At 35.2% G+C, this 10,014-nt stretch overlaps 1 protein-coding gene across 1 annotated transcript in view; it reads right to left on the bottom strand.

Moving 5' to 3' along the window:
• LOC137642217 (uncharacterized) overlaps nucleotides 1–9,160 on the bottom strand; it is a 57,630-nt gene extending 48,470 nt beyond the window's left edge. Inside the window, exon 1 of the mRNA XM_068374750.1 lies at nucleotides 8,915–9,160. The gene's annotated coding sequence lies outside the window, so the exon portion shown is untranslated. The remainder of the gene's footprint in view (nucleotides 1–8,914) is intronic.
• Between the last annotated feature and the right edge of the window lie 854 nt (nucleotides 9,161–10,014).

A 10,014-nucleotide genomic window follows, 5' to 3' on the forward strand; every position in this document is an offset into this window, starting at 1 on the left:
CATCATCTAATTCTGACTCTCTATTGATCTTCTTCCAACAAACCTCTTTTCTCCCTATCATCCTTCACCTTATCTCATCATCTAATTCTGCCTCTCTATTGATCTTCTTCCACCAAACCTCTTTTCTCCCTATCATCCTTCACCTTATCTCATCATCTAATTCTGACTCTCTATTGATCTTCTTCCAACAAACCTCTTTTCTCCCTATCATCCTTCACCTTATCTCATCATCTAATTCTGCCTCTCTATTGATCCCTTTCTTTCCCAACAAACCTCTTTTCTCCCTATCATCCTTCACCTTATCTCATCATCTAATTCTGACTCTCTATTGATCTTCTTCCACAAACCTTTTTCTCCCTATCATCCTTCACCTTATCTCATCATCTAATTCTGACTCTCTATTGATCTTCTTCCAACAAACCTCTTTTCTCCCTATCATCCTTCACCTTATCTCATCATCTAATTCTGACTCTCTATTGATCTTCTTCCAACAAACCTCTTTTCTCCCTATCATCCTTCACCTTATCTCATCATCTAATTCTGCCTCTCTATTGATCTTCTTCCAACAAACCTTTTTTCTCCCTATCATCCTTCACCTTATCTCATCATCTAATTCTGCCTCTCTATTGATCTTCTTCCACCAAACCTCTTTTTCTCCCTATCATCCTTCACCTTATCTTATCATCTAATTCTGCCTCTCTATTGATCTTCTTCCACCAAACCTTTTTTCTCCCTATCATCCTTCACCTTATCTTATCATCTAATTCTGCCTCTCTATTGATCTTCTTCCACCAAACCTTTTTTCTCCCTATCATCCTTCACCTTATCTCATCATCTAATTCTGCCTCTCTATTGATCTTCTTCCACCAAACCTTTTTTCTCCCTATCATCCTTTAATATATCATCATCTAATTCCGCCTCTCTATTGATCTTCTTCCACCAAACCTCTTTTCTCCCTATCATCCTTCGCCTTATCTCATCATCTAATTCTGCCTCTCTATTGATCTTCTTCCACCAAACCTCTTTTCTCCCTATCATCCTTCGCCTTACCTCATCATCTAATTCTGCCTCTCTATTGATCTTCTTCCACCAAACCTCTTTTCTCCCTATCATCCTTCACCTTATCTCATCATCTAATTCTGCCTCTCTATTGATCTTCTTCCACCAAACCTTTTTCTCCCTATCATCCTTCACCTTATCTCATCATCTAATTCTGCCTCTCTATTGATCTTCTTCCACCAAACCTCTTTTCTCCCTATCATCCTTCGCCTTATCTCATCATCTAATTCTGCCTCTCTATTGATCTTCTCCCCCTAGCAGGGTCCTCCTAAGCCCCCCTCCCTCCCTCCCACGGGCCACCTCAACAAGTGCTCACTTTATCTCGGTCGTGCCGCTCTTATCAACTTTGAAACTCTCCACTGTGTTCATAAAGAATAGTTTCACGTAATAATCCCCTTTAAGATCAGGGTTACTTGAAAACATTTGATTATATCATTCACATTGCGTCCATAATTCTTGTAACGTAGCTCATCTACACGCAAATTCATTTGCATGAAGCACGTTGAATACAAAGTAGATAATGTTTTGACTTATAAATACATTCGTGGACACAGCCTCTGGCAATGTCATGTTTCATTTCTTCTATTCCTTTATGATTTTTAGATGATGTAATAGAAACTCTCTACATCCTAAAGGGGGGTTTTATGTAAATTTAATAAAATTTAACGAAATTATTCTTTTATACCATCAAGATCTTTTACAAATTATAAAGCAAATATTTACTCGGTTTAATATGTATACGCTGAAAATTATAAATATATCAAGGTATGCACTATAAAAAGGATATAGATTACAGTATATCGAAGAATGTATCTTGCATCCATATATCAAGAATATGTTCACGGGATACCTTGCATTGAATCAAAATCGTCGCTTAATTTAAGTGTTTTAAAGACAAACTTATTGTGATTTCACTATAATATCTGGATTTTACTCCAACATTTTTCATAATGAGTAACAATTCTCGCAAAGTATACAAAATAGTACAAATTTTATGAAATATGATAACATATGAGTGATTTTCAGAAAACACCTCTTTCCCAATCTCTGTCACCGTCTTTTCTTTACTTCATTATGCATGTTGCATAATATTTTTCATAGTTCTGGACCATCCTTTATATTCAGATCTTCTGGGACAGTTAATTTTAATGAGGCTCAATACTAGGACAGTATTCTAGAAGTTTCATTCTAGCTATGACCAAGTTGAGGAAAGATCTTCCTAATCTGGTTAATTGAATCGGTAGAACTTCAAAAGTTTAAACTTTCAACAAATGTTTTTATGATGAACAGGCAGACATGTCCATTTTATAGTTTATATATGAAAGATCTGTTTTAATGTTGATACTGCTCCAAAATTTATTTATTTCAATTGATCATTACTTTTCATATACTTTATTTATTTCCTTATTAGCCTTTCCTCATTGGGATATTTTTCCCTGTTGGAGCCCTTGGGCCTTATATCATCCTGCTTTTCCAGTTAGTGTTGTGGCTTAGCTAATAATAATAATAATAATAATAATAATAATAATAATAATAATAATAATAATAATAATAATCAACTATTGAAGTTCATCTGAGGATGACCAGTCAATTCAAACATATTGTTATTATTATTATTATTACTTTGCTAAGCTACAACCCTAGTTGGAAAAGCACGATACTATAAGCCCGAGGGCTCCAACGGGAAAAATAGCCCCAGTGAGGAAAGGAAATAAGGTGTATGAAGACAAAGGAGAATATATAAAGAATAGACCAGACTATTCGGGTGTACGTGTAGGCTATGGTTAAAATGAGCCGTAACCAGAGAGAAGCATCTAATGTAGTACTATTTGGCAGATCAAAGAACCCAATAACGTTCTAGCGGTAGTATATTAACGGGTGGTTGGTGCCCTGGCCAACCTACTATGTACACTGATATTCCTTCGTTTATCAGTTTCTTCTGAAAATAGAATTTTATTGATCTTCTGTTATGCAAAATTTTGCGAGAAAATGGTTTATTTCCTGAACGAATATTTAAGAAAATACATATTTTTCTGCAATGAGAAATCAAAATACAGAAAAAATCATTCGCAAATAGAAATAGGATTTCTCACAAAAATAACATTAAACGTCGAATTAAAACACACGTACATACACACACAGACACACACATACACACACACACACACACATATATATATATATATATATATATATATATATATATATATATAAGTGACCTGTTTTGAGTCAATTCCTGTCCCTTAGAACTAAAGAACAATGGAGATTTGTGGGACCCGATGTTTCCGTTTGATTTAGTCATTATAAAAGACACAGAAGAACTGCAAGAAATATTATTAGCATGAAAAGGAGCCACGGAAAGGAGAGGATTGAAGGTGAACATACGAAAGACAGATTTGATGATTAGCAATAGAGAAGGACATGAAAAAGTAAACTTTCAAATTGGAGATGGCACAGTGTTAAAACAGAACAATGAGTTTAATTTCTTGGGTTCAATAATAACAGAGGAGGGAGGCACTGAGAAAGCAGAGAATGAAAGAAAATGGCAAAAATGGATAGAATTGAGTGTTGTTGTTCTAGACAAGAAAATGCCATTAAGATGCGAAATGAATGTTATAATGTTACCTTCTTCTTCGGCTTATTCCCATTTCTTTATGGGGTCGCCGTTTCGAATGATCATTTTCCATATATTTTTGTCTAGCGCTTATGCTTCACCAATTCCTTTCTCCCTCAAGTCGTCTCATGGTATGCCTCCCAACATGATCTATCTCCCTGTTCAGTAGATGTCCGTACCATCTCAATCTTCCTTCTTGCACTTTCTTTGATATTTCCAAAACCTTTGTTGATTCTCTGATGTAGTCATTCCTAAATCTATCCTTTCTCGTCACTCTAGACATCCATTTAAGCATTCTCATTTCTGCTACAGCCATCTTTTTCTCATCAGGTTTCCTTAGGCATACTATCTCTGTGCTATAGAGCATTGCTGTTCTTACAACTGTCTTGTGGGATTTTCCTTCAAGTCTCAATGGCACTCTCTTGTCTCAAAGGATTGCTGAGGCAGTTCTCCAGTTGTTCTAGCCTGGGTTTTACTTCTTCTTCCATACTTCCACTAGTACTGAATATGGATCCAAGGTATCTTCTATAAGGTTATATGGGACAGAAACTTGGGCTCTTGAGATGAAAAAGAAGGAACTGTTAGAAAGAACTGAGATAAGGACGGTGAAATAGATTGCTGGATATCACTAGTGGAAAGGAGAGAGAAAAAAGAACAATGTGTGACATATCTCATATAAAAGATAAGGATAGGGAAGCTTATCTGATTTATTAGCTATGCAACAAGAAGGTAGGAGATAGAACCAATCTAGAAATCTGCATTGCACATGTACCATACGTTTTGCACACACTCTTGTACACTGTAACGGTCTTTCCTATTTGTATATATCTCGCTCTCCCCCACCTTGCACTGATAATAGAACCTGTTTAAGCTTGCCTGCTCATATATTAGTTAGTTTGTGACGTTCTTGTTCGCACGTACTTGTATAAAAGCTAGTTGTCTGTTTAATAAGGTTTTAGTTTCATACCTCTCCCCTCTCTTTTATAATCACTTATAACCTAACACCCCCCTCGCAGAAAGCTAAGTACATGCCAGTGTTGAGGAGGATTGTGGAGGGTCAGCGGATCAGATGGATGGAAGGGGTGAGGAGGGATATGAGCGAGGTGGGACTGGAGAAGAAAATACAAGTAAAAGAAATAAAAGGAGAAGATTGACACAACTGACTGACCCTGCTATATAGTGGGACTAATGAAGTCAAAAGTGTATATATATATATATATATATATATATATATATATATATATATATATATATATATATATATATATATATATATTCTTTGTGTGTGTGATAAAATGTTCACCATTTTGCCAATTGAAATGTATTCTTAATAGCCAAAATTACCTTTTAATTCCTCGACTTTCCTAAACCTACCCTTGTCTCAAAATAGTTAATTTAGTTTCCGTTTTAATTTATATATATATATATATATATATATATATATATATATATATATATATATGTATATATATATGTATATATATATATATATATATATATATATACAAATCGCCATATACATACATAAATACACACATGTATATGAATGTATACATACATATAAACACACACACACTCACACATATATACATACATATATATATATATATATATATATATATATATATTAGTCGCCGATATCCTTTGATATCGTGATGCATATTTTATCATCATAATTAACTCCTCCTACGCCTATTGACGCAATGGGCCTCAGTTAGATTTCACCAGCCGTCTCTATCTTGAGCTTTTAAATCAATACTGCTCCAATTCGTCATCTTGTACTTCACATTTCATAGTCCTCAGCTATGTAGGTCTGGGTCTTCCAACTTTTCTAGTGTCCTGTAGAGCCTAGTTGAAAGTTTGGTGAACTAATCTCTCTTGGGGAGTGCGAAGATCATGCCCAAACCATCTCCATATACCTCTCACCATGATCTCATCCACATATGGCACTTGAGTGATCTCTCTTATAGTTTCATTTCTAATCCTTTCCTGTCATTATAAGTCAACTGGAAGACTTTTTTTATTCCCTTACAACGGGGAAGTACTTTCTGTAAACTGGAAAATCCCGGGAACCCATTGGACCCGCCCTCGATGTGCTGTTGTGCTGCCCCCAGACAGAAAATAATCATTATTAGGAATGGATAAATGAAGTTAGTTTTATGTGAACTTTCATGATAAGATAAATAAAACATGGAAGAATTAGCCAAAAAAGATTCAGTACGTATTGGGCAAGCAATGTTTCTTGCATGAGTGCATTATCAACCGGTCCTCACTCTCTTGGATAGAGTTAAATGTGGCTTCAAGTTGGCGAACAGTTGCCCATGCTTGCATTAATATGTAAACATACCGAAGGTTGTGATTGCTGTAAACCTCTGATAATCAGTTCGTCCGTACTCATATGTTCTTCAGCATTTCTGAAATTCATGGAGAGAGGGCTATGTATGCCATATGTTTAATGGAATCTCAAAATAAAATTATATATTATGAATGGCAGGGCGTTTATGACTATGACCTTGACTTACAATACGCTGCGAAACTGTTCAAGGGAAACCTGAACGTTGTTCGATACATTATCTCGTATCATCGAGCGGAATGAACCAAGGATACGTAGAAGAACGAACATGAGTTACTTTTGAATTTGAACAACGTCAACTAAAATATAAGCGATATAAACGCAGATATATAATTACAGTTCGCGAACAAAGTGTCCCTTTAAAAGTGGGAAAAGATGCAGACAAAGAAGAAGAAACGCAGTTCGCCAATAAGATGTCCCTTTAAATTTGTTCATGGTCATTATTATTAACGCATTGGGTGAACGGCAACGTTCGATGTAGGTATTCACTTGTAAATTTATCAAGTTTTACCTTGAAAAAAAAAAAATGAAATTCAACGTAAAATAATTATCATTGGAAAGCATAACACTTTGGATATTCATAATAAGCAACATACGTGTAATATCTTAGCTCTTAAAAATTATTTGAATGTTTATGGAGGTTTGATTATTCTACAAATATGTTCAAGTTAGCTTTATATATTTATTATTGCATCGATAGGTGAAATTATGTAAAAAGCAAATGTGTGCTTATACTTAAATTGTGCAGGAGAATGGTGGAAATGGACGTACAGGGAGTGAGAAGGAGAGGGAGACCAAAGCGAAGGTGGATGGACTGTATCAAGGATGACCTTCGATCAAAGGGATTGACCGGTGATGAAGTGTGGGACAGAGGTAGATGTAGAACGCTGGCCAGAAACATCGACCCCACATAAAAGTGGGAAAAGGTGCAGACAAAGAAGAAGAAGAAGAAGCCAGCTTTGTCACAAGAAGAAGAAGAAGAAGAAGAAGAAGAAGAAGAAGAAGAAGAAGAGGGAAAAACTAAGGAACGCACTAAGTTTAGTCAGGATATAAACTGAAGTATTTCTAAAGGCCTTACTTGTGTAAGTGAAAGTTTGAACCATTATTTTTCCTCTAAAAAGAGCCATCCAGTGTTAGGAGGAATGTTTGTGCGTAGCCTACATCATGTGCTTAAATGCGTTTGTTCGTGAGTGTGTATTGCTTCGAGAGTAAGGATATTGGGGAGATCTGGGAGTTGCTAAACTAAGAAATAGGCAAAAGTGAGGACAACATGGTAAATTAATATAATTTCTTGGTGATGAGGTTCCTGTATGGGCTATTGGAATCTCTTGAGGGGAGACAAGCCATTACATCGGTCTCTCATCTTTAGCACTGCTTTTATCAGACGTATGAATCAATTATTATTATTATTATTATTATTATTATTATTATTATTATTATTATTATATCTCCATAAACCAGTGATTACCAGACTTTTTCAGGTTGGCACCCCTGGCTTTCAGATGGAGTACTTGCCCCAACCCATCTTCCCTCATGATTCACTTTAAACTACGTATCAGAGTTAGTTTTCGTTTATAATAGTAATGAAAATTTATTATCTATAAATTGCATACGATTTTCTTTGCCATAGTGATTATGACATATATTTTGTCATTAGAATTTTGTAAAAAGAATCACAAAAAAAAAATAAACTATTTATTGCTTAAATGTTCTTACTGCCACTCTGTCACCTCCAACCGCAGCATTTTGCCTCACGTCATCCCACCCCACACCCCCCGCTGGGCAACTTAGGGAACCACTACCTTAAACAAAGGTATCTTTGTCCACGAGTTGATCATCCTTAAATGAAAATGGGAAAGTCGATTTTTAGTTACATAAAAAAACTTTTGATTTGTAATAAAGCCTTTATCTCAAGTGGTTAATCGGAAGTTTGACAACATTGTAACGCCATGTCCCGTGTCAATAGAATGTTAATGTAACTTCCAGTTAAACAAAAGAGCCCTGTTGCAATCGTATCTGGGATACTTCAAGCCACAAGAGAAACTTTTCCCACCAACAGGAAACTTATTCATATAGTTCAGAAGTCACTGCCAGTGTTCAATAGAGATGATATTTTCATATTTTTTTTTTTCACGTGATATAATTGAACTATATGAACGAAAATAAAACTCACAATTAGATAGATGATTTGTGTGAATGCGAAGCCTCGATTATCTTATAAGATATTGTATGTGTCTATTTGATAAGCAAAAAAAAAAAAAAACTTATGTCCCAAAATCAAGTGAATTGTACAAGAAATGTTCCTATATAAGACAATATGGTGTATTCAATTCTTTCCTTCTTTTGCTTTTCAAAACCATAAAATGCACTTACATACGTATAAGTTTTACAAATTCTTTAATCTACGATACGTTTGTTTTAGGATAGTTCCATGCATTACCCTGTGAATTAATGACTATTTTCGTGTACAATTGAGAACCATATGCCACAAGAATGGCAACCACTTCTTTCCTACTTATGGCACGTGTGTTTGTGATCATATGTATGCGTTTCGGTGTTTATAATCACACATACGAATATATCTACTTGTGATTTTATTGAGTGTTTAAAGTGATACGAAGAGAATTATCGATCAAATTATCCATAAGTGATTTCAAAACATAATAATAAAAAATAATTAATATACAAATGTTCTAAATTGAATAAGTCTGGACCTATCATGAGGTGTGTGTGCGGGTGGGATTGTAGCCCGTCGGCATTCCAGAATTGTCATGCAACTCATAGTTAAAATAAACTTGCAGATACGTATACTCCTGTATCAGTATAAGTACCATGATTTATCAAAACAGATTCCACTGTAATAAAGAAAAACGTTGTAAAAACCTTACCATATTTAACTGAGGCATAGCAACAGTCTTCCGGTAGTTGTAGGTCCCAAAACTTAACGGCGTTCTAGAATATGATTTTCTTATCGGATCCAACAACAGAACTCTAATAATTGCAACATCACCCTTCACTTTCAAGGCCTTCGGGTTTCAAATCAGTATTCCTCGCAAGCTGAATCCAGCGGAAGTCCTGGATTGCTTTCACCAAACCCGGGACTAGAGTGAGGAACTCTTACGCGGCCCGGAGTTCCCAACAGACTGTCAAGCCACTCGAGTTGCTGCTCGTGGTAGGGCCTAAGCGTTACAGTTTCCGCTCGAACGTGCATCATAACAAGGAAAAAGGCCCGTGCCAACTTGCTTGTTTGCTTGCTTTTAGATTGCCTTGTCTTATACAAGACATGGGCTCTTGCGTTGGCAGCCCGTAAGCGAATTTACTTTAGATTTAGATTGATTTCCTTTGAAAAAGGGATCGTGCCAACAAGAAGTGTTGGCTTTAATACACTACGAACGAACGAACGAACGAAAGCATCCTAACTATGTATCTCCCGCAATTTTTTTTTCTACCCCTGGGTATGTATATATATATATATATATATATGTGTGTGTGTGTGTGTAAATATGTATATATGTATATATGTATATGTGAATATATACATTATTATTATTATTATTATTATTATTATTATTATTATTATTATTAGCCCAGCTACAACCCAAGTTAAGTAAACAGTATGCTGTTAGCCCAAGGGTATATTGTTATTATGCATATGTATATATATGTATGTATAAGTATATATATATATATATATATATATGAATCACACTATAGTTATTACTATTATTAATATCAGATGAGCTACAACCCTGCATAGGTAAGCAAAATACTATAAGCCCAATGGCTCTAACATGGAAAGTAACCCAGTGGGGAAACGAAATGACGGATTAGCAAATAAACGATATATAACTAATAAATAAAAAAGTATATCAGTAACAACGTTAAGATAGACCTGTCATATGAAGAGACTTAAGTCAACTTGTTCAATAAAAAAAGAATTAGCAAAAAATTTGTAGTTCTGAGTTTCCACTGATTGAACCCACAGGTT

Source organism: Palaemon carinicauda, chromosome 6, assembly GCF_036898095.1.
Source record: "Palaemon carinicauda isolate YSFRI2023 chromosome 6, ASM3689809v2, whole genome shotgun sequence".
Taxonomy (NCBI): Eukaryota; Metazoa; Arthropoda; class Malacostraca; order Decapoda; family Palaemonidae; genus Palaemon; species Palaemon carinicauda.